This window comes from Molossus molossus, unplaced genomic scaffold, assembly GCF_014108415.1.
Source record: "Molossus molossus isolate mMolMol1 unplaced genomic scaffold, mMolMol1.p scaffold_m16_p_19, whole genome shotgun sequence".
Lineage (NCBI taxonomy): Eukaryota > Metazoa > Chordata > Mammalia > Chiroptera > Molossidae > Molossus > Molossus molossus.
The window spans coordinates 45,015,409-45,021,388 of record NW_023425354.1 but is presented as its reverse complement, the minus strand read 5'-3'; positions in this window follow the sequence as shown (position 1 = coordinate 45,021,388).

Below are 5,980 nucleotides of genomic sequence, written 5' to 3'. Positions count from 1 at the left end.
CGGGCGGGCGGGCGGGCTCGGCCAAGGGTCAGAGCGCCGGGAGCGCGCCTGCGGGGAGGTGCGCGCTGGGAGAGGGGGTGGTGTCCTCTCTTAAGTAGGCGATAAGGGTCGGCGGCCTGTTGGCAGGAGCCAACCCTGAATGGCCTCTGCGGTTTCCTGAGCAGGCCCTGCCTGGGAGGCCAGATCCTGGGATCGCCTCCCAATTTACAGAAGAGGACACTTCTTGGAACCGTTGGAGACATGATAGAATTGGCAAAAGTACATGAAATTGGCTATATGAATTATAATCATAGATCACCATTGTATTTTGTGCCAGTATGCAAATCGAATCTTCCCTCTCCCCCAAGGAGTGGCAGGGGATGGAGAGAAAAACCTTGAGATCCTCTGCCCAAGAATTAAGACTGATAGCTGAGTGGAACCATCTCTCCTCAGCTGGTGTACTGCCCTCTGAAAGCTCTAAACTCGGATGGCCTTGCATCTCTTTCTTGGTGTGCTTTAGAAAAAGAAGAAGAAAAACCTCTTCCTGCAGCTATTTATTCTGGAGTTTAAGTGTAATTGAAAGTATCTGAAAATATTTTCAAAAGAAAAACCTTCTTTTGCGCGTGTGCGTGCACACACACGCCAGCAAAAGAATGCAACCAATAGAGGAAACATGGAACAACTTACTATCAATAATTGCTCAGTGTCTATCTGGCACCAATGTATGGGTGGGTGGAATGTAAAGCAGTTGCCCAGCACAGAGCTTAGAATTTGCTGTATTAATAAGTACGACCAAAGCTTATATTCAAAGTAGAAATACTCAAGCAAGGTACATTGATGTTTTTAAGTGATTTTGAGATATTTTTGGTAGGAATAAAGCTATATTTCCCAAACTCCAGTCATTCTAGTACCAACTTCTTAATTTTTTACATACCCATGCATCACCTGTAAAATTATTTCAGTGTTTTTCTTCAAATACACTATTTTTTACATGTAAACATAATTATTTTAAAAGGAGACTTTATGTCACTACCATAAATGGAAAATTAGCATCAGTTGCATGGTCGAGAGTTACCATAAAAATAAAATGAAATAAAAAAATATCATAAAATGTAATATTGATTAAAAGCAAAGAGATAAAAGTAATGAGAAATCTAACCTTCTGGTTTTTAGAACTCAAATCTGAAAGCAAGTTTCTCAATAAGAAGGATGAGCCTATAGCCTATGTACTTGTTTTTTTACTTTTGGTGTTTATCAGAGTAGGAATCTCAACTCATTAGTAAACATATTTACAAAGGTTAAAAGATGTAATTACTCCTCAAAATTGGCTTTTGTCTAGCAAGGAAATATAATTCCCCTGTGAGCCCAGGGAGGCGAGGAGAACCAGATATGGAAAACCCCCGCACTCTCTAGCACAGTCTTTTTGTTATCTAGCCTCGCCTCTTGACACTTTCTCCCTGGAACTGAAGGGTTTTAATCAGGAAACCAAGTTGATTTTAAATAGCTGCCATGAGTATAGGTTTTTTCCTACAATTGGCCTCTTCCTGTGTGAGAGGCCTGACTAGGCATCTCTGAGTGCAGGCCGGGGAGGAGGCTTTCAAGCACACCCCCCGAGTCACCCTGTGTCCACTGGGAGATGGACAGTGCGGGGAGGAAATTGTCAGGACAGATCCAGGAGATTCGATATTTGTCAAGTGGGACTTCCAGAAGGGGGTGGGGGCTGGGTGTGGGGGGGATAAGAATGATGAACAAAGATGTAGAGAGAATGTCCTTGAGCAGAAGATTCAAATTTTTGGATTGAAATACTCACTTGAAATAATTATCTCTCTCACACACACACACACACAGTCTGGTGACATTTCTTAATTCAAAGAATAAAGAGGAAAGAAATGAGTAAGCATCTTTTCATCTATAACACAGATTGCAAAAATAATGTTTTCAAAATTCTAGAGAAAATAATTTCAAATCTGGAATTCTATAACCAGTAAAAAAAAAACACATATAAAAGCAAAGTAAAGATATTTTTGGACATGCTAGCACTCTAAAAGTTGAACATATACTTTTTTGGGAAAAATTACTACAGCAAAGTGGAAAACTCAGAAAGAGGAATCATTGACTATAAGAAACACTGGAACCAACCCAGCTGTGTGATGAAAAGAAACCTCAGTATAATAGCAGTATAACTGGAACACAATCAGTTCAAATTATAACTGAAAGCCAGAAGAGTTCTTGAAGAGTCTCTTTAAGAGTTACAGAAACTATATGATTCATAACCCAGAAGTATAACCACATACTACTCCTGGGGTGTTGAAATTATATCTCTTCTGATCAATAAAAAGAAAGATAAATAGAAATTCTGAGAAAATTAAAAAGTGGCACAAGGAAGTTATAACCATGAAGAAACTTAAATTTTGATGTGATTTCTTTTTCTCAGAGTCATATATGAAACATAGCTGTCACCACCTCTTTTATGAAGGCGTTACTGATCACCCCAGCTGAATGCCTTCGCTCTCTGAATCGTACATTGATTCATTCAACAAAGACTTGTTGATCACTCTCTAAACTTATCCTCTGAATTCACCAACTCATTCACTAATTAGTCCAAATATTTATTGAACATCTACTAAGTTCTGGGACTTGTGCTTGTCACTGAAGATAAAAAATGACAAGAAGGCACAGTCCCCACCTTTTTATGGAGTTTATAACCTAGCTCCATTTAACTCTGACCCAAATGACACCATCTATCTTGTAAATTAGTTATTTTTATATCTTGTCCTGATAGAAGAGTTGAAGTCTTATTTATGTTTGCTTTAACCTAAAAGTAACCTGCACAAAACATTTCTACAGTGAGAGCTCCATAAATATTATTATTATTATTATCATACCTACCAAATTTGTAAACACACATACTATTTGACATGGCAATTCAATTCCACATGTAGGGATGGGTCCTATAGATACATCTGCACCTGTGGAAAATGATGTCTGTAAAAGTTTATTCAATGCAATATTATTTGTAATAGACACAAGATATTTTAACCTGTCCACCAAGAGAAGACTGACTGAATTATGGGAGAGAAAGAGAGAAACATTGATGTTGCTTGGCTGCCTCCTGCACACCCCCACCAGGGATGGAGCCTGCAACCTGGGAATGTGCCCTGACCTGGAATAGAACCAGCAACCTTCTGGTGCATGGGAGGATGCCCAACCAACTAAGCCACACAGGCCAGGACTATTATCTCTTTTTAAAAATATAAAAGCTCTTCGCCCTGGCCGGTTTGGCTCAGCGGTTAGAGCGTCGGCCTGCGGTCCAGAGAGACCCAGGTTCGGTTCCCACTAAGGGCATGTACCTCGGTTGCAGTTTGTCCCCGGCCCTGGTTGGGTCATGTGGGTGGCAGCCACTCGATGTGTCCCTTTTACACATCGATGTTTCTCTCTCTTCCTCTCTTCCTCTCTCTCCCTCCCGCTCTATCTGAACAAATAATGAAAAAATGTCCTCGGGTGAGGATAAAAAAAAATATATATATATATATATATATATATATATATATATATATATATAAAAGCTCCTGCCCTGGGCAGTGTTGCTAAGTGGTTAAAGCATCGTCCCATGAACCAAAGAGTCAAGGGTTCTATTGCTGTTCAAGGGCACATACCTGGGTTGCAATCCTGGCCCCAGTCAGGGCACATGCAAGAGGCAACCAATCGATGTCTCTTCTCACATTGATGTTTCTCTGTCTCTCTTTCTCTCTCTCCCTTCCACTCTCTCTAAAAAAAATCAATGGAAAAAATATCCACAGGTGAGGATTAGTAAAAATAAATATGCTCTTCATAATGGTAAAGTATTTAGGTAAACAGATGACAGGGCAGCCTAGAGAAGAGCAGGTGTGGGAAGAGTTGGGGCAGAGATAAAGTGTTGTTTTGAATCTAAAAGGATTCTAAAGGATGCTAACGGGGGCAGCCTGTGTAGTGGGAAAATGCGCTTAGCCAGAGGCCTGAAGCCTGCTTCCAGCCTGGATCTTATCACTTGCAGCCTCGGTTTTCTTATCCATATTAATACGTGTCCTGCCCAGCTTATAACAATGATAGGATTTTATAGATGCAAAATTGCTAACAAAACTTCAGATATTATTATTTTTTAATTTTTTTCTTTTTTAGAGAGAGAGGAAGGGAGAGAGAGATAGAAACATTAGTGTGAAAGAGAAACATCCTTTGGCTGCCTCCTGCACGCCCCCTACTGGGGATCGGGCTGCAACCTGGGCATGTGCCCTGACCTGAAATTGAAGTGGGACCTCTCAGTGCATGGGACGACACTCAGTGCACTGAGCCACTCGGGCTGGGCAACATCAGATATTATTAATTCCTTGTTTAACTCATACCCATGACCCTTGAACTCTGTTTCTGTAGCGTTGCCCAGCGGTACTGGGATCCGTATCAGCTTTCCTGACTAAATGCACCTGGATAAGGAAAACACTCTGCCCCTATAAAGAGGTATTGGTAAGATGTGAATTGTTTTCTACCTTAGGTTTCACCCTGGAAGAGCAAGTTCATTGATAAGAAACCATCAGTGTTTATTCTTTTTTTTTTTTTTTTTATCCTCACCCGAGGACATTTTTCCATTTTTTGTTCAGGTAGAGTGGGAGGGAGAGAGAGGAACAGAGAGAGAGAGAGACATCGATGTGAAAGGGACACATCGAGTGGCTGCCACCCGCACAACCGACCAGGACCGGGGACAAACTGCAACCGAGGTACATGCCCTTAGCGGGAACCGAACCCGGGTCTCTCTGGACCGCAGGCCAACGCTCTAACCGCTGAACCAAACCGGCCAGGGCCATCAGTGTTTATTCTTTACATTCTTTATGTTAAGCCTCAATATCATAAGCCTGCAACTGGTGCGCTGCAAGAATTTTTAACACATGCAATACCGAACTATTTAGCCAGGGGCACTGACCTCTTTCCCCTTAGATTGTCAAATAAATAAATGACCACAGCCAAAGCAACAATAGTCCAATGTGAATAAATCAAATTATACCAGTTTTGTTTTTTGTTTTTTTTTCAGATTGGCAAAAAAATGTATTTTTTGGTGTGGCACAGAAATTTAGTAATGGTTTATGTGTGCCATGAGATGAAAAAGGTTGAAAATTGCTGTCATAGGCCACTGTGTGAGGCTAACTATTCAAGACCCCAGCGTCCTGGGTCTTTATCAGGAACTTACTCCTCTGCTGCATAGCTCTATTTAAAAAGAAAAAAACAGCAGTTAAGAAACATGATAACTTAAGAGCTTTCATTAGAAGTTTAAACTTCCACTAACTTACCAAATCAGAGAAAAGAGAGAGCAGTGTGCCTTTAAGAGGTCCTCAGAAAATCGGGAGGCCATAGTACATGTTTCTCTTTTGAAATAGCCTAGTTCCACTGTCAGTGGGACTCAAAGATGCTCTCAGCCACCTTCCTTTCGTGTGGTCACAGCAAATCCACAAGTCCAGCAGTGTTTTCTCACTCTCTACTGTGCATCGTGAGCTCCACCAGCTCTGACTTTTCACAGCGTGCGTGCATCTGTAAGACGGCTGCCCGTGGAGCGAACTAGCCCTCACGGGCTGAACCCAGGACCTGGCACACGCTCTTCGCTGAACAGTGAATTCCCTGAGGGTAGAACTGAAGCTATGCTCACACTGTCTAACCTCACAACGTATACTGTGTGTGCTATAAATGTATATTGAATGAATGTGCTCTGATCAGCTGAGCTCTCTCACCATCACGAAAAGGAGCAGCTTTGACTTACAATCCAGTTCTTCTAAGTGGCAGTGAGATGTCTGAGCAAGTCCTTTTGCCTACATGAATGTCAATATCAGGAAACAAACTACTCAGTAAAAGAAATCAGTGCTAGCTAGCTCTTTTTGACTTGTTACCCAATCGCTGTTTACTTATGTTTTGTTAAGTACAATTTTATTCCACATAGAAAAAGCTATGAGAAACAGATTCTCTGTTTAAGTTTGCCTTTTCT